We start from the raw sequence: 20,628 nt of genomic DNA on the forward strand, positions 1-20,628 counted from the left end.
TCTTTGATAATTCCAACCTCTAGGGATCTCAGAATGATATCTGTTGATTATCAAAAGATAATCCTTTACAATTGGTTATTTTCCTAGTTCTTTTGTACATAAAAATAACTAATGTTGTCTTTTGAACATTTTGAAAATCATGTTGTGAGACTCTGGATCTTGTTATAATCCTCTGGAGAATGCTGCTATTTTGTTTGTCTAGCAGACAATAAATCTCACTAATATCAGACTTCAAATTCTGTTTCACTTTCTGTGGGTAATGTTTCCAAATATCATTTTATTATTTTTATTTTTCATTATTTACTTTCCATAAGTTATTGGGGTACAGGTGGTATTAGGTTACATGAGTAAGTTCTTTAGTGGTGATTTGTGAAATCCTGGTGCACCCATCACCGAGCAGTATACACTGCATCATATATGTTGTCTTTAATCCCTCGCCCACTTCCACTCTTCCCCACAAGTCCCCAAAGTCCATTGTATCATTCTTTTGCCTTTGTGTCCTCATAGCTTAGCTCCCACATATTAGTGAGAACACAGGACGTTTGGTTTTTCCATTCCTGAGTTACTTCACTTAGAATAATAGTCTCCAGTCTCATCCAGGTCACTGCAAATGCAATTAATTCATTCCTTTTTATGGCTGAGTAGTATTCCATTATATATAGGTATACCACAGTTTCTTTATCCACTAGTTGATTGATGGGCATTTGGGTTGGTTCCATGATTTTGCAGTTGTGAATTGTGCTGCTATGAACATGCGTGTACAGCATCTTTTTCGACTTCTTTTCTTCTGGGTGGATACCCAGCAGTGGGATTGTTGGATCAAATAGTAGTTCTACTTTTAGTTCTTTAAGGAATTTCCACACTGTTTTCCATTGGGGCTCTACTAGTTTACATTCCCACCAGCAGTGTAGACATGTTCCCTGGTCACCACATCCACACCAACATCTACTGTTTTTCAATTTTTTGATTATGGCCATTCTTGCAGGAGTAAGATGGTAACACATTGTGGTTTTGATTTGCATTTCCCTGATCATTAGTGATGTTGAGCATTTCTTCATATGTTTGTTGGCCACTTTGTTGGCCATCTTCTTTTGGGAATTGTCTATTCATATCCTTACCCCACTTTTTGATGTGATTGTTTGTTTTCTTACTGATTTGTTTGAGTTTGTCGTAGATTCTGGATATGAGTCCTTTGTCAGATATATAGATTGTGAAAATTTTCTCCCACTCTGTGGGGTGTCTGTTTACTCTGCTGGATGTTCCTTTTGCTATGCAAAAGCTCTTTTGTTTAATTAGATCCCAGCTATTTATCTTTGTTTTTACTGCATTTGCTTTTGGGTTTTTGGTCACGAAATCTGTGCCTAAGCCAATGTCTAGAAGGGTTTTCCCAATGTTTTCAAACCCTATACTACATTGCTTTGGATCTTTCCCATGAATGCACCACTCAGACATTAGTCTATTTCATGGAGTAGTTTCTTGTTCATAGACATTGCTATGCTATTTTGGGTCTGTTCCACAAATGCATTGTCTTAGTCCATTTGGTTGCTATTACAAAAAACAAAAAGAAGGATGGAAAAAAAACAGTCTGAGTGGCTTATAAACAACAGAAATTTATTTCTCATAGTTCTCAAGGCTAGGAAGCTCTATATAAAAGTGACGGAAGATTCAGTGTCTGATGAAGGACTATTTCTGGTTCATAGATGTTATGATTCAGATGTTATGATCGTCTGTTATGGCCTCACGTGGCTTAAGGGGCAAGGGTGTGCTTCAGCGTCTGTTTTATAAGGAATCTAATTCCATTAATGAGGGCTCATAATGTAATACATTCCCAAAGGCCCTACTTCTCAATACCAATTCAATGGTGATTAGGTTTTAACATATGAATTTTGGGAGAGACAAACTTTCAATTTTTAGCAGTGATGCTCAAGGTGGAGTTAAGAACTTGTGTCCATTTATACACAGAATTAGGGTATCTGCTTCTCTAGCTCTTTCTTCTCTTGGAGGTAGACTGGAGCCACCCTTGAGGCAAAGTGAAGGAAAAGAGAGAAGGAATAATAATGGGATTCATATTTTTCATTCATACTCTTCAGATCACAGGGCTCCCTTTTTCCAGTTTCTCTGACTAGAGGGGTTTCCCTTGGCATTACACACACATTGCACATACACATCAATATAGATAAGAAATAATTCCCTTTTGCAAATTTTCTTAAAGTCATTTAAGTTTATTATTTTACAGAAATGAAATAAACTGTACAGCATTGGTCGTAAGCATAGGTACTAGATGAGTGATATAAACAATGACAATAAATGGCAGGTAATTATGCCATTTTTTTCACTATTATTATTAACTTTTTCTGATTTAGAAAAAGGGAACAATTATTCAGATATTCAGTAGAAATTTTAAGATGCAAAAAATACTAACTACAATTCTTTGGCAATGAAAATAGACTATTTCTTCTATTTTGCTCTGCATGTATGAAAGGAGGCAGAATGGCCTTTTATTTTAGTAATTTTTCTAACAGAGGGATGCAACTCTACTTTGCCATTGTTAGCAAAGCTGGACCAGAAGAACAGCACTCATTATTGTTTAGGTAGCAATCAAAATTGCAAAGCAAATTTATCTGAATCAAAGAGTGAAATAAGTAACTTACTCCTTGATCTTGGAAAAAGAGCAAAACTTAAGGTCTAATAAAACTTCTAGTTTCGATTTCAACAAGTAAAGAGCTTGAAGTCATCACTCTCATCTTTACAATAACAGCAAAAAAACCTTGACAAACTGAAAAACAAGTACTTTCCTTGGGTCTATGAGATAGCTGAAGTAGCAGGGCAAACCATCATTCTAGAATCTGGAAAGACAAGAGCATCGGGAGACATGCAGAAAACTACTTACCGGCAGAAGAAGGCACGGGAGCCATTGATTAGTAGTAATATTTAAATAGTAATTATGACAACCTGCTGGAGGGTACATGTGGACTAGAGTAGAGTGAGAGTGAGAATCTCCTGTGGGCCTTAGTCTTGAAGGGGACACCGTTTTATGAGCCTGATCTCTATAAATCCCATTAGATTCACATAGTGAAGATCTCAGAGACATCACCTAGCTCAAGCACGATTTGTGGAACCATAATCATTTTGACATACACCCAGAGTCACCTTTGTAACAGGTGTAGGAAATTCCTTTCCTACTCATCAGAGGAAAGGCATTTGCCAGAGCCTTATCCCAGCTGGAAGAAGGTAATTCTTCACACAGTAGCTCCCTCCAGCCTTCCTGTTTCGCAGAAGAGGTAAGGGCCTTACAGAAAAAGATTCGGAACATAGTAGCCAGGGAAGGGAGTAGTGGTCAGGGATTTGGGAGAGAAGCCATGCCACTAGAGAAACCCCTGTGAAAGTTACATTAGACCAGAAGACTGATATTTAATCAGAGTGTTATAGAAAGATCTTTGCTCCTCCACATTTTACCAACGCTCCAACAAGGCTACAGTACAGTAACAGTGGATTACAGCTGAAAGCGCTGCAAGAGAGACTTTGAGGAAGACTATTTAGGGAAGCCCAAAGTCAAGAGGGAAGGAAATACTTAGAAAGCCAGAGTAATTTTAAGCTTCTGTCACTTATAGATACAGTAAACATTAAACACAGCCCAAGTCTTAGCTAGATAAGCATAAATCTTCACACTAAAGGCCTATTTATCTCAGTTTCCATTGCCAGTTCAACTTGTCCAGATTTCCGCAAAAAGCACAAAGCATGGCAAAAGCAATGAAAAACCACATTCTAAAGAGATACAGCAATATTGTAACAAGACTCAGATATAACGTAGATATTAGAATTATTAGACATACTATAAATAATATGGTAATGGCTCTAAAAAAACAAGTTGACAACATGCAATAACGGATGGCCGATATAAACAGAAAAGACAAAAATCTAAGAAAGAATTAGAAGGCAAGCCTATACTATCCAAACACTATAATAGAAATAAAAATATATTTAATGGGCTTTTCAATAGTCTGAATATATTTACAAAAATTATCAGTGACCCTAAATATAAGTCAAAAGAAATTGCCCAGACTAAAATGCAAATAAAATATAAAAGAAAAATAAACTTTTTGGATTAATAAAAATAAAAAAAAGAAACAGAATATCTAAGAATTGTGGGGACAATAATAAAAGGTCTGCCATATGAATGATTACAATCCAAGAAAGAGAAGAAATAATGGAGCAGAAAAAAAATATTTGATGTAATAATAACAGAGACCTTTCAAAAATTAATTACAGACACTAAATCATAGGTTCAGAAAGCTCAGGACATGAACTACAGTAAACATAAGCACACACAAACCCTACACATACACAGACATAGACACACCACTAAGCATATTATCTTCAAATTGCAGAAGTCCACATACTAAGGGAAAATCTTGAAAGATGCCAGAGTCAAAAGCACCTCACTTACAGAGAAACAAGGATAAAAATTACGATAGTTTTCTTGGCAGGCCATGAAAGCAAAAGTAGAGTGCAATGAAGTATTTAAAATGTTGAAAGAAGTAACCACCAACCTAGAAATCTATATCCAGTGAATGTATCCTTCAAAAGTGAAGAAAAAATACCTTACCAAACCCTCCAAAAATTAATAAAATTTATCATCAGCAGAACTTGCCTGTAAGAAATAGTAAGAGATGTTCTTTAGCAGAAGAAAAGTTACATAGGCCAGAAACATGGATCTAAATAAAAAAGGAAGAGTTACTGAATAGGTCAAGATCAAATAAAATATATATTTTTTTCTTCTTAATTGCTGTAACATGCAACTAGTTACTTATAACAGGAACAATGTCTTGGGTAATTATAGTACATGAATAACTGAAATAAAACAGTGTCACAGGATAGGAAGGAAAAACTGAGGATACTCTGTCATAAAAAACCTGCACTAAACATGAGGAGTATGGCATTATTTGAAGGTGAACATAGATTAGTTAAAAATTTGCAGAGTAAATCCTAAGACAGCCCCTAATTTTGCATAAAAAGTAGTTAATTGATATGCTGAGAGGGTCAATAAAAAGGAGTCACGTTAAACGCTCAATTAAAACCAAATAAAGCAGAGAAGGAGGGAAAAATCAAAGAAGAAAACAACAGAAAACACAAAAATAGTAGATATTAATCAAACAATATTTATAGTCACTTTAAGTGTGAGTGGTCTAAATACCTCAATTAAAGATTTCCAGAGAGGATAAATATAAGATACAACTCTATGTTGTCTACAAAAAAGTCAGATTAGATGTAAAAATTCAAATAAATTAAAAGTGAACAGATATAGAAATATATACCATGCTAACATGAATCCAAATAAAGCTGGAGTATTTCTCTTAATTTCAGAAAATCCAGACTTTAGAATAAGGAATGTTATCAGGTATAAGTAGAGGAATGACATAATAATATAAAGGTCAATACTGCAAGAAAATGTGACAATCTAAATGAATATACACCTAACAATAGAGCATCAAAATATATGAGACAAATTCTCATAGAAATAAAAGAAGAAATAGACAGATCCGTTATTCTAGTTAGAGATTTTAGCAACCTCTGTCAGTAATTGATTAATCAAGCAAGCAGAATATCAGTAACAATCTAGATGACTTAAATAGCACCATTAATCAACATGATCTAATTGTCATTTATAGAATACTTCACTCAACAAAGCAGAATTTATCTTTTTCTCAAGCTCATATGGAATATTCAGCAAAATAGATCATATTCTGTGCTACAACTCAAATCTTAACAACTTTAAATAACTAGAAATTACACAAAGTGTAATTGTTTAATTTTTACATATATGTATTTTTACAGAATATGTATTCAGAAAACTACAAAACTCTAATGAAAGAAATCAAAGAAGATAGAAATAAATGGAGAGAGATTCTCTATTCTTTAATTTAAATACAAAATTGTTAAGGTGTCAATTCTGCCCAATTTAATACAAAGATTCACTGAAATCTATATCAAAATCTTAGCGTACTTTTTTTTTCAAATCAACAGATTCTAAAATTTATATGGGAAACCCAAAAACCTAGAACAACCAACACAATGCCGAACAAAATCAAAACTGGAGCATTCATAAATAATTTCAAAACTTAGCATATACCTACAGCAATCATGACAGTGTGGAACTGGTGACAAATTAGACGGACAGATTAAACTCGGAAATTGACCTATACAAATATAATCAGCAAACTTTTGGGAAAAGTACATAGACAATTCAATGGAGACAGTTTTTTTCAACAAACATAATGTTTATATGTCACCTTTCCTCCAAAAATAAACTATCACAGACCTTACAACCTACAGAAAAATATACCTTAATGCAAAACGTGAAACATACAAGTGGAGAAAGTAAACATTTTTTAGAAGAACATCTTTGACATTTTGGGTTTGATCTCTTAACACTCATTAGTCACACAACCCAATTTAAAAATGGGAAAAAATATCTAAACAGGCACCTTATCAAAGAAAATATCCAGATGGCAAATAAGTATATGAAAAGATGCTCAACATTATTTGTCACTGGGGAAATGCAAAGTAAAACTATGGTGAGGTACCACTCTGCAGAATATTGACAACAGTAATTGTTGGCAAGGATATGAAGCAACAGGAACTTTCATTCATTGCTGATGGAAATACAAAATGGTGTGGCATTACAGAAGACTGGGAGTTTTTTACAAAGCTAAGCATGGCCTTACTTTACAATCTGGCAATTGGTTTCATAGGTATGTACCCAACTGATTTTAAAGTGTTTATCTACATAAAAACCTGTGTATAATTGTTTATATCAGTTTTATCCATAATTTCCCAAAACTGGAAACAACCAACATGTCTTTGAAAAGCTGAATCGATAAACAAACTATGGTACATTTTCTAGTGGAATACTGTTCAGTGACAAATAGACATGAACTATCAAGCCACGTAAAGACATATGAATTTAAATTGTACATTACTAAGTAATGATACAGGAGTTAAGAATAAATTGCTTAGGCAGATAGCGAAGGTATAGAAGTCCTCAGTAAGGTTTTCCTTTTAATGAAAAGCAGCCCCATATCATTTTCTAACAAAGAGCAGCCTGTAAAGTCAAGCTGCAGACATAGTCAAGCTGCAGACATAGACAAGCAAGCTGGGAGCTTGCCTGGGTGAATGCTGTCAGGAAAGAGCTATGTGGGACTAAATATGTTCAAAATGGCGGCTCCATCTTCTCTTCTCTACCAGCCACGTGCACAATAAGGAGCAGATAAGATGGCACCGGCCAAGGGGAGAGTTCATTTGCATAATAAGATTACGGTAGGGCGACCAGCCTTCCCTACGTGCTATGTAAACGTCACACCAGATGGAACCAATGTGTGAGCCCTGCATAAATCAGACATCACCTCCTCAAGCCTGACTATAAAATCTGGCGCACGCCCTGCTGGCTGGCTTTTCCTCTCTGAAGTCCCCTCTCTCTCACTGGAGGAAGAGCTGTTTTCCTTTCTTTTTCTTTCTCTTTCTTTTGCCCATTAAACCTCCACTCCTAAACTCCTGTGTGTGTCCGTGTCCTAAATTTTCTTGGGGGAGACAATGAACCCAGGGTATTTACCCCAGACAACGTAGCTGCTTCAGTAAGTCTGTCTGAAAAGTCTCTATCCTGCATGATTCCATTTATAAGATAATCTGGAATAGGCACAGATATTGAGATGGTAAACAAATTTGTGGTTGCCAGGAGCTTGGGGTGGGGATTGGGTTGAGTAAGTAAAGCACAGGAAGTTTTTCTAGGGTGGTGAAACGAATCTATGTAATACTCAAATGGTGGATACAGGATACTATGCATTTTTCCAATTCTGTTGAACTTTATACAACAAACAGGAAACCTTAATGTATGCAAATTTAAAAATCACTTAGAGGACCCGCGGATGTAATGCAGACTGTGAAAAATAATATAAGGTTATGAAACAACCATCCTGAAGGGGCTGACTTAAGTAACTTTGGAAATGAGTAGTCTATAACACTAAAGATCCAAAGACCAGTATATAGCAATGTCTTCTAGTAGATAAGGTTTTTTGTTTTTTTCTTTCCTCACAAGCATACTGGTTAACAATTCTGAAAAGTATATTAGAATTGAACAATTATGTAAATGAATGGCAGATGGTGGGATCCAGTTTTCTTACTTTTGGAGTGGGAGGTTACAGATAAACAGATAAGCAAGGAGGAGCCTAGAATAATCCATGTGATAATGTATTACATTTGGTGAAACCAGGGTGAACTAATTAATGTTTAACTTAATATCGATACAAATAGATACATTTGAAAATATTTATAGACATGAATATATGGAAGAGTTTGTACACATACATACATTTCCTTGCATACAGGGCCTGGAAACAGTGGTGCCCCAGTAATAATGAACAAACCTAGTGCCCAGATCTTGTTTTCGAATACCTTTCTCCAATAAAAGGAACAGGGCTTTTGGGAAAGTGGCTGATTCTAGGACTGGGCAGGAAATGTACAAGATTAGTTTGAAACATCTTATAGTGTTAATAAGGAAGTACTCAAAACAAACAACTACATCAAAAACACAGTAACAGGGTATGTCAAAGAAACACAGGAAGCAAATGAAAGAGCCACCAATGGCCAATGCCAGAACAATTAGAGCAACAAACGCAAATAAATAACATACTACTGAAGTATATCTCAAGCATAAAATAATTATTCATGAGTCCATACTGACATAAATAGATGGTCAAATAAAAAATACATGGGGAGAAGAGATGAAACTCCCATGAAGAGGAATTCTAAATAATTTATACATATACTCCACTCCCAAAGAGATGGAGCATAATGCCTCACTCTGTGTGAGCAGTGCAAAGTAACTTCTGCAAAGAGGAAAGAGTGCAAAAGGGAAAAAAGAGTAGTTTCACAGTGGGGAGCTTGGCAAACACTGTTTCAACCAGGTGGTCAAGGTTAACATCATCAGGATAAATCATATTGATGGTATTACCCTGATCTAGTGTGATGAGAATGGCATTTTACTTCTGTGGTCTCCCTCCTCACAATCCATATCCCCAGGCTAATATGAGAAAATCATCAGACAAATCCAAATTGAGGCACATTCTACAAAATACCTGACCAGTGGACTTCAAAACTGACAAGATCATTAGAAACAATGAAAGTATGAGAGACCTTCACAGCCAAAAGGAGTCTAAAGAGATCTGGTGACTAAGTGCAATGTGTTGTCCTGGAATAGAAAACAGACATTTCCTTGGTAATTTCCAAGGAAATCAGAGTAAAATATGCACTTTAACCAATAATAATGTATTCATATTGGTTGATTAAATGTGACAAATATACCATACTAATGTAAAATGTTATCAGGAAACAAATGATGGAGTACAAGGAAAGTCTCATTTTCTCCTATTAAAAACAACATTCCTTCTTTTCTCCATCGCTTTGAAATATCACCTTTATAGTTCTCTAAATCCTCTAGATATGTGTGTGTGTGGATATCCTTTAATCCATTGATCTTCTATTTACGTATCAGTGACAAATGATTGACTACAATTTTGTAATAGTTTCATTATCTAATAAAGCAAGTTCCCCGTTAAGTATTTTTCCTTAAAAATTCTCACCTGTTTCTTCTTCTATGTGAATTTAAATTGTAATTAACTTGATTAGTTTTACAAATATATAACAATACGTATTTTAATTGATTGTATTAACTTATGCATTAATTTAAAAACAGTTGAAATTTTCTAAATATTAATTATTCCTATGCAGTTAGAAGGATATATATTTCTGTTTATATATCTTGGTTTCCTTCAGCAGAGTTTTAACTTTTTTATCATTTGGATTCTGCAAATCTATTAGGTATTTTGCTAAGTATTTTATCTTTTTTGACTGATACTGATAATATTTCATCTTGCATTTATTTCCTAAGAGGTTTTTGTTTGAACAAAATTGACAACTATTATGTTTTGCTAAATAAAACTGTAGTCAACCACCTTCTGTCTATTCTTAAGTTTTCTAATGATTTTTGGTTGGCTGTGCTGAGATTTTCAGGTTTACAGTAATCATATGCTCTGAAAATGGTAATGCATGTCCCTCCTTTTTTCCAGTTGTCCTCTGTCACCTAGACTGCCACACAGATGCCAGTTCAGTTTCTTTTCTCACCACCCAAAGTAGGTCATTTCCTAATCCCATCTCTTTTCCTTCCTAATTTACTTCCTAAGTTTAATTGCACACACAAATTCCAGCAATTTTCTGGAAAAGGGTCTTTGAGATATACCTTTTCAAGATTTCACATGTCCAAAATTGTCTTTATTCTCTTTACATTCATTGTCTGAGTGAAATGTAATTTCACTTTGAATTTTGAAGGCATGTCTCCACTGTCTTTTTTGCTTCTCTTGTTGTCCTTGTGAAGTCGATCATGCCATTTTATTTTCTCAGTTTTTTTAATGTGACAACTTTTTTATTAATGCTCTCTGAATAGTTCTAATATTTTTAATTTGCCAATTTTTTCTTGAAATTTCTGGATGTTGTTGTTTGGAGGAAGACTTTTTAAAGTCTTTTAACTCAGAGTACGAAGAAGCCAGTGGGTCTTTGTATCTGGAATACGTGTTCTTCAATTCTTGAATTTTTTTTTTTGTATTTTTTAAAATAAATTTCCATCCATTTGGTTTGCTCTTTTTAAAAAAAATTTTTGAAATGTCTTTCAACTGTATGTATGACCTGCTTCATTAGCCCTATAATTTCCACAATTTTTATCATTAATTTTTTTGTCTCGTCTCTTTGTTTGCTGTCTTTTAATATGACCTCACAGTGATGGTACTATCCTTCTATTAAATATTGTATTCTCGTTTTTAAAAACTTTCAATGCTTTTTATAAGAATTTAAGAACTTTCCATGTTTCTTTTCTGATAGTATCCTATTCTTCCTTCACCATTGCCATATATTATCTGATTGAACCAATGATCATATTTTATTTGATTTTATCTACTGCTGCTCCAAGCATTTGTCTGTTTTTTGTTGTTGTTGTTGGTTTTTTGTTTTGTTTGTTTTGCTGCTCCAAACATTTGTCTCTATGTATTCAAAGTTTCTTTCCTCTGTTTATTTTGATTTTTGTCTTTTCTCTTAGAGGTTCTTGAAATATGTAGTAACTATAGACTGTTTTTATTCAAAAGTGTGTCATTAAAAAGTTAATGGAAAACATACCAGTCTTGCAGGGCGTGGGAGTAAGGATCACACGTGTCCCTATTTATTTCCAAGGCTAAAAGGAAAGAGACAAGTAGTAGGTTGAAAGGGGGTCCTCATGGCTCAGTATATATGTGGTCACTTAATCTTTTATTTCTACTAAGGACCCTCACTTCTTCCACTGTGCTATCACTGATCATTCAGTGAGGAAGTAAGTTCAATTTCTTCTGAGGATAACCTTGTCTATTGCTAAGAGTAGGGGTAGTTACTGGCAACTCAGGAAATGAAGGGCTTCTTGGAGCCCCACTCTTTTCTATAAAGACTCAAAATAAATCCTTTATTCAGCCCTATAAGTCTCCCCTTTTCAGAGGTGTCTAATGCTTCTAATTCCTGAGACATTTTGTTGTGTTCTTCAGGGTGGGTTCAGAGTGCACCTTGGTTATGTTGACTAAAAAAGGGAATGGACAGGATATATCTATCCATATTTAATATATACACTATTTAATATATTAATTTAATATATATTAATATATATTTATTTAATAAATTTATATTTATTTAAAGCCTGAGAAAAAAATCATTAAGAAAATGCAGAGCTAAATACAAGGAACTTGACACAGGAATCCCAAACCCTGTGTCTCCCCACACGTTGGAGAGCAGGGATTTTAAGAACCAAAGAGCTACTTAAATCTACCGACAACTGATTACACTAATTACATGTCCAGAAGAAATATTTTAAAATCTGGAAGATTTGTTTGAGTGAATTCTGCAAGGCAATGAGGGAAAAGCAACAGTGGTTTGAGACATTTTTAGAAGAGAACACCATGAATGACAAAGAACATTCTCCCTGACTTGGTCATTGAGTACAACTTGCATTTTGGGAATCTAGAGTCTCTTGGAAGCTCACAGATGGGTGCAATGTAGAGACTAAGTGGTTTCAAGGCCAAAGAGAGGGCATGTGGTAATAGCTGGCAGAAGCCATGCCTAGTGGGAATGTCCATGGCTGGGGGAGTAGTGAGACACACTGGTGGACTGAGCTTATTCTAACAGAAAAGCCCAGGGAAACTGAGATGCCTGAAAGGTCCATTCACAGAAGAAGCAATTCCTGGTAAGCTAGTATGGATGTCCTGGAAGTATGTTTTACTTAAACAAATGTGAGTCTGTGATCTATCAATCTGCAAACATATTTGTAAGAGACTTAATTGCTTAAGCAAAAACAGAGACAATTTGTGCTGCATGATAACTGAGATATTGGGACTTCAGAATAGCCAGTCTCTGTGCCTATATCCACATCCATCACTCTTGTGAAAATAAGGCACAGAATGGTGAGGATGTGGTGGCTTTGCAGCCAAATGCGGCACTTAAGCTGTTGCTCAGATGCCTGCTACAAAGAAAAACCCTACTTACCTTTGCTCTACTTGGCAAACATGCATGTTTTGCAGAGAGGAAGTGCATGCATTTGCCTTCAAAAAAGTTTTGCAGCCATTAAAGAGGAAAAGAGAGTTTCTTCCTATAACCAATGTTCAGGAGCCAGCCAAGCTCCTGAGGTCATGGACTCAACATAGAGTGCTGAACGGACTCTGTGCTTGATTGTTATTCCAGTGCTACAGGCAGTCCTTTGACCACTGCCCAACCTCTTCGCAGCCTACCATCCAAGTCTCATATCTATCTGCTTCAGGGAACCAAAACTATTAGACTGTAGTCCCGAGAGATACAGGAAGTTAAGTAGCATCAGGCTATCATGTATAGTTAAATTATGTACCCCTGCAGATACAATAGGGTGATTTAAATAGTGGGGAAATAATGATTAGAGGGCATAGAAAGAAATACAGCAGTCACTCCCATAAACTTTGATAATGAAGTAGAAATTTTGCAATCATGTCGTGGGGAGGAGCATACACTAATTTAAAGCATGGGGAATGTGATCCTAACCTCGCTGTTCAAATCAGAACACTGACATTTACCCAGTGAAAGACAAAGACATTAACTACCTTGGTTTCCATACTGTATTAGTGCATTTCCCTCTGCAGACGAGTGATACCATTTGCCACAATGACAATACACACTCATAAGCTAGACCATGAACAGATCAGATAAAATCATGGAGGCTAAGAATATTAAGAAGACACACTAGTCCTATCATATTTCTCACAGATTTTAAGAGTACACAGACAAAATTAACTGTCAAAGACTCTTATTAAAATAACATAGATAGGTTTTCTTAATGCATATTATTACTGTATAAGTAAGAGGCAAGGCTTACAATGAAATTTGTTTTGCTTACAGTTTGGGTCTCCAACAATCCTAGAATAATTTTACCACATTTAAAAATCAGCATCATGGATATGAAAGTCTAGAATATCTCTAGAATAATTGGAATGTTTGTCAACACTGCACTCAGGTTCCAGCATACCCGTGATACATTATAAATGGGAAGAATCTAGAAATCACATGCATTTATTTATACATTGTATAAGCACTGGCAAAAGATGAGTAGGTTGAAAGCTGTGCACCTAATCATGTTAAAATCTGGAATACAAGACTGATTGCTTGTATCAATTAAGAGAGGTATGGAAATTGGGTGAAACCTCTAGTCCTGATGACTATGCCTCTTAGCCCATCCAGATAACCATCCAGATTCACTGGGAGGGTTCCTCCAGCATTAAGATTTCTGAATGTTAGAAAAAATTATCTGTCCTTCCCATTGCCTGCCTTATGTCATCATTAAATTCAATATAATTGCCACACATTTGAAATATTTCATTTTGTCTTTTGAATACCCATGCTGTCATAGGTGACCTTGTTAATTGGTCATGCTTTTTATATTCCCCACATTTTTAATTTTTTTTTTTTGGAAGGTCAAGAGTGTTTCACCTAAAGAGCCTCTTGCTCACGTGAATATGTTGGGTTTTTTTGTTGTTCTTTTTAGTGTTTTCATTTTTATGCTGGTTGTTTAAAGATCACCTGGGGATTTTGTTCAGAATACAATTGTTGTACCCCTTCCTCAGGAGATACTGAACTGTAGACCTGGAAAATATCAAACGACTCTGTTTGAAGGGAACCTGTTTCCCAGGTGATTCTGCAGTGTGCACCTGTTCTTTCACAAGTGGACCATCTCAAGTCCAGAGAGATGAAGTAATTCATTTAACATTTCACAGCTGCTCTATGCACAAGCCAGGACTAGAATGCAGGGTTCCCCATTCACTGACTAGCTTTCTTAACCTACAATACTTTGAGGAAAGAAGGGTGCTTATTTCTCCTGCAGAAAGTCAGGGAGATGGTTACGGATACTATACTGGTTCTTCCTGCTTTTAAGCCCCGCTTCTTATATTTCAACCTCAATGTGCTAGTCTCTTAAAACATAAGACTTTGCTAAGTCTCTTCCAATGGAGCATCCTAGGGCACCATGCTGCGTGCCTTTGTCTGACCATTCGTCAAGCATTTTCTGCTGACAGGCAGTGACTTGGCTCACTTCTCCACCCTGCACCAGAGAGCTTCATTTGCGCTGATTACCCTGCATTTCACATAAAAGTCATTAAGAATTCTGTTTCAGTGAATAAAAGAATGTAAATGAGGTAATTATGAGCTCCACTTACCTTACTAACCCTGTGCATTGTGCAATCATTAATGCTTTCACATGATCTGTTCACCGGAAAAATCAGAAAGATGGAAAGTAATATTGTTGGGAAAGAAAATAGTATTGAGGGTTATTCTGTGGTTGAATTTTTTTTTTTCAATTTAGGGGAGTTAGGGAGAGTCTTTTAATGTAAGCTCTAAAAAAGACAGCTTGAGAAATGGCTGCATAGTGCCGCTTTTAACCCCCACCTCCCCTTTGCATAAATTAACTTCAAGTTGCAAAGGTTTTCTCATAACAACACTTTACAGTTGGAAAGCAGCATTCATCTGAAGAACTCTTTAAGATACATCCATATGATTGTTTTTACTTACTAGACAAATGCATCTTCCCACACAGCACAAGTTGCTGTTGAGTGTTAGAGAGTAGAATAAAGTTGAGGTGCTTAAATCATACCCTGGGAAGCGAACAATGCAGCACTCAAATCTGACCTCCGCCAACTTTCCTTCTTTCCTACCCGTAGTGAGCACACTGCTTTTGTTGTCCCTGTGCCTGTGCTTGTGAACCCACTTCCAGCCTTCATGTAATATTGATGTGTCTTTCCATGTGTCCTACTATCCTTATTGTAAGAGTGGGCACCACATTGCCCGGACTTACCTCATCATATGTGTCCCACCCCGTGATCAATGTGTGTTGTGCAGGTAGAAACACGTGACCCTAGTAATTCCACCAGATTAAAAATTTGGATGGATGTGATATATGGTTATGGAAGACAGATGGTCTTTCTTCATTTTGGATTGTAATTCGTACAAATGTAGACTTGGGGCTGCCAGAAACCACGTTTCCTGACACATGGAGAAAACCTGACTGAGAAGGAGTCCATGCAGTCATGCAGAGAGGAGCAGAGCCGAGAGAGAGAGATAAAGTCAGCATCCTCATGGCAGCCTCTACATCCACAGGGCTGACTGTGCCCAAAGTCTGAACATTCCTTAGGCTTTCTGGTCAAGTAGGATCATTAATTTCATTTTGTGGAAAGCCAGTTTTAATAAAGCTTTTAAACATCACAGCCAAGAGGGTTCTCATTAATAGAAAAATGGGTACTTCTAAGGAAGGCACTATGCGTGACAAAGCCTAAAATAGGAACAAGACCAGATGGAAGTGAGGTGAAGGTCGGGGGGAGAGGTAGTCCCTCATTGTTAGCTGGAAAATAGCCAATCTTCATTATGTAGAAGACAAACCATTGGAAACTGCTCTCTATTTAATCTAGCTTCTACTAAATACTACTTAGTTTAGATTACTAGGATATTGGGTAAAAAATGTTGAGATGCAAAAGGCTGTTATGGTCTTTGGTAAGGTGCAAAAATCATCATCATCATCATCGTTGGTCTCAATTTACCTGTTGGAAAAGGAATAGTATGTACCAGAATGGACCTTTGTCTTATGGCTAATGACACATTATTACTGAAGGCCAAATGATTAGTGGAACTGCAGTTGGTATGAACAAAGATGGGACAATGAAAACCATAAGATTTGGAACCAGAAAATAAGGAAATGGGAAAGGCCAAATACATAGGAACCAGACTAAACTTCCGGTGGGCATAAACTCATAGCCTAGTAGATAATATTCCCCTGAAAATCACCCTCCACTGGGATCTAGCCTGGTGGCAGAGAACAAATTATCTCTGCCTTAAACAAGCTGAAACCAGGGTGGAAACCATTAGTGGAATATTCAGGGGATGGTCGAAGCCTTGATGCCTGTTGCTAAGAAATAGAAACCGTAAAAGTAAATTACAGTTTACTTCAGCAAATTTCTGGTATCATTTACTGACCAAGAAAAAAAATATACCAACAGCTTACTAGAGTTTTTAAACTGGCATATTGCTGGATTTCTTCCCAAGTCTGGTAAACAAAGATGTGTGACTGCCGTCTCAAAAACCAGGCATTACCACCTCCTCCCCGGGTATTGTTAGGAAGGACAATAAAATCTGAGGAGCCTATTATAGGGTAGAACTGGGGTCAGCCGGATTGACAAGCTAGATTGAGGAGTTAGACTGTATATGTAGCATTCATTCCTCTTCCTTTCTTCTTTATAGAACCCTGATTTTGTTCAAGGATTCCTGCTTTCTCCACACAGCGTATGATTCAGAGGATGCAGCAAACCCTCCCAGCTCTAGCAATGTGAACCAATTGTAGCAATTAATAGCACTGGCAGTGATTTATTTAGGTATAAACATGTGCCTAATTCCTAGACACGTATTATTTTGAGGGGAGGGGAAGTTTTGTGGGACATTCTGGGAAAAGTTTCATTTTCATTAAGAAACAGTTCCTCTGAACTTTGGAACAGGTGACGACATCTCCACTTCACCTGGATATGGCACTGAAATTCCAGCAACCACCTTGTGACAAGCGTGAGGATGAAAACATCACACCCAGAAGGACAAAGCTAAGACAGTCATGCCCAGATACCAGAGGTACTGTGAGTAGTGCTTGGTCCTACCTGTGGATCTCTTGTTTTATTAAGTAATAAACCCTCTTATCGTTTTAACCAATTTTTATCAAAGCTTTGTTTTATGTGCTGCTGAAATCTTCCTGACTGATAAACTACCACGAAATTCATCCCAAACCAAGGAAGAGAATCTTTGCTTTCCCTATCAAGCAAGAGGCAGTGAATTCTATACACATTTGCCACTTTTCTACATGACCGTTTAATTGAAGTTATTTCATTTCATCCTATCATAATTTACTGTGAATTTTGAGCGTAGGTAAAATTTCTGTTTATCCATCTATGTAGCTAGATGCTGAGGAACTACATCTAGAGTTAACAAGAATAATGCACCACACTCAGGGATTCTAGATATGAAACAGAATGGAATACAAGAACACGTCTTCAAATTCTGTTTGGGATGGAAAGGGAGCAAATGTTTTTGTTGCTGTGGTGGTTGTGTGTTTCATGAGAGATAGAAGAGGAACTATTGGAATTATGTCTTATGCAGATGACATTATAGTCTGCCAGACTCCATTGCTTGAAGAAACAACCACACCCCCATTGCAGGACTGTTCATCACAGCCCTATCCCTCACTCGCACCACCCCAATCATGGCATGCAGCTCAAACTAGACTAATCACTGTACCTGGATGAAGTGCACAATACATTGTTTGGTGGGGAGAGTGATGCGTAGTCGTGAGATATCCAAGTAGGTCTAATCAGGGTCCTTATATGAAGAGATTTGATATACCAACATTTGAAGGCAGAAGGTTTATTCTTTTTGATTGGCAGGCAATATGGGTCTAGGCTTGCCGTTTTTAGTAGCCATCTTTTCTACCATATGGAGAGAACCAGACTCACAATAAATTCAACACAGCAGGAAGAAGAGCTGGAGAAGAGAGAAAGAAAAATAAACATATATTGTTTGAGTCCCTTTATCCATCCATGTGTAATGGTCGCTAACTTTGCAGCTATATGTGACAATATATCTCTTGTTTGGCCTAAGCTACTTCTGTCTTTGTTTTTTGTTGTTGTTTGTTTGTTTGTTTGTTTTGTTTTTTCTTAGAGTCTTGACTAACATCTGACTAAAACAACACATGAGGAACAATATCAAAATAATTAAATAATGGTAAATGGAAGACCAAGCAATATTTGATTAGCTGAGACTTCATCCCCCAAAGTAACTAAAAGTCAGCAGCTTTAGTAAACTGGACTATAGAGGGTCATTTTTCCTTTGGTAATTAGATACAAAAACAGCTTCATCTGTCTCAAAACTTCTAGTGTTAAATCCAACCATCTGATCTTGTTGCCCTGATTTAAAGAAAGACGAAATCTAATGCACATCTATTGCACAAAGTAAATAAACCCAAAGAGAAACGTATTTCCTCTACAAGCTATTTATACATCCAAATTCCATCCACTAGTAAACTTGAGCAAATAAATAACTTTAAATATGACTCCTTAAAGTAGGAGAGTTGGGGGCAGAGAAAAGCTACTTTCTTCAGACACTAATATAGGTATGGAAAGCAGATGATGGGCTGATTCCTACACAAATAATATAGATCAATGATAGGATGACATATTTGCACAAAACAAAATGATTGTAAAGTGAAAGTATATGTCATGCCATATATTTTGTATGTTGCTGACTGTTATGTGGGCCTATAAATTGAATTTTTTTTTTTTTCTTGAGATGGAGTCTTGCTCTGTCGCCCAGGCTGGAGTGCAGTGGCACAATCTCAGCTCACTGCAACCTCCGCCTCCCGGGTTCAAGCGATTCTTCTGCCTCAGCCTCCCGAGGAGCTGGGATTATAGGTGTGCACCACCACACCCGGCTAATTTTTTGTATTTTTAGTAAAGACAGAGTTTCGCCGTTTTGGCCAGGCTGGTCTTGAACTCCTGACCTCAGGTGATGGGCCTGCATCAGCCTCCCAAAATGCTGGGATTACAGGTGTGAGCCACTGTGCCCTGCTGGGCCTATGAACTGGAATTTGGATTCATCAAAAAAAAAAAAAAAATCTTTTGAGGTCTCAGTTTCCTTATCTGAGTTATACAAGAAAATCTCTAAAATCCTCTATTTAACATTTATGTTACTCTTATGGAATTTTATGTGATATATGGCTAAATAATTCCTTAGAAGGCATGAGGATTCTCTCTAGTGATTCTCTCTTAACTCTAGGTCAGAAGTAGTCCCCTGCTTCTAGTTCCCGACCCTGATATTCAAGCACTCTCTGCAGATGTTGTTGCCAGGGCATTTGGTGTTGAGATAAGAAAGCAGGACGATATGCTTGGATGAATGGCAGAGATTCATCAAGAAGAGCAGGGACTTTAACATTGACATAGTCCTCCAAACTAGAAAATTCTTTTCAATGGCACTTTTCTGTTTAATAACCTTGCTTAGATTCCCACTGCTTACTGCATTCAGTTTATCTTACAGAGTTTGTTAAATATGCCCCAACATATAATTTCAGTCTCTTCTACAGCCACCCACAAATGTTATATCACTGCCAAACATTTCCTTGCCAAATCTTTCTCTTTCACATTCCAGTCTCACTACCTAAAATTCTCTCGGCCTTATTTCTCTACCAAGAAAATTTCCATTTATCCTGCAGAACACAACTTCAATGGAACCACTGTTGAGTACAGCCATCGTCCCCTTTCCAGTGAGTATTAGTTTCTGATTTAGAACTTCACCTGTATCTTACATGGTCCACTCTTCATTAAACTGCAATTTATTTATCACTAACTTCCACCCACTAAGCTGTGATTTCCTCAATGTCTAGGGATTCTTAATTTATCTTTATCTCACCCTGTATGATATCTGGCCTGTAAGAGAGACTTTACAAGGATTTACTAAATTAATTAATGAATTAAACAATTGTGGAGTATGTAGAGTTTTGGAGAGGAAAGGGCATAGCTAGCCACATAGAAGTGGAAATGAAAACAAAACAGAGGGAGATGACCCAGGAACAAGCGAACAAAGCCCAGGTTAAATCGTCTGGAATCTCCTGTCATCTAATAAATCTAAAACAGTGTTTACTGAAACCTGCTGTGTGAAAGGCATTTTTATTTGCCCTGAAGTGCTCATTCTCTGATAACTTTTAAATTTTATTATGGTGAGCTGACTTAAATACAACTGTGAAAGGACAATTTAATGGAAAACAGATGATAGTTTTTGAAAATAGAGAGGTCGGAAAGAGTGAACGTAGCCAGAACAAGTCTTCGTAAAGGACATAAGACTTGAGTTTTACATGGAAGACTAGGCAGGATCCACACAGAATCATTAAATAAGGAATATTAAAGTTATTAAAGTTGGAAAGACCTTTACTGATCCATTGAAATGGAAGTTCCAAGGCCACAGAAATTCTGTCTG

Source organism: Pan troglodytes, chromosome 9 (assembly GCF_028858775.2).
Source record: "Pan troglodytes isolate AG18354 chromosome 9, NHGRI_mPanTro3-v2.0_pri, whole genome shotgun sequence".
NCBI lineage: Eukaryota > Metazoa > Chordata > Mammalia > Primates > Hominidae > Pan > Pan troglodytes.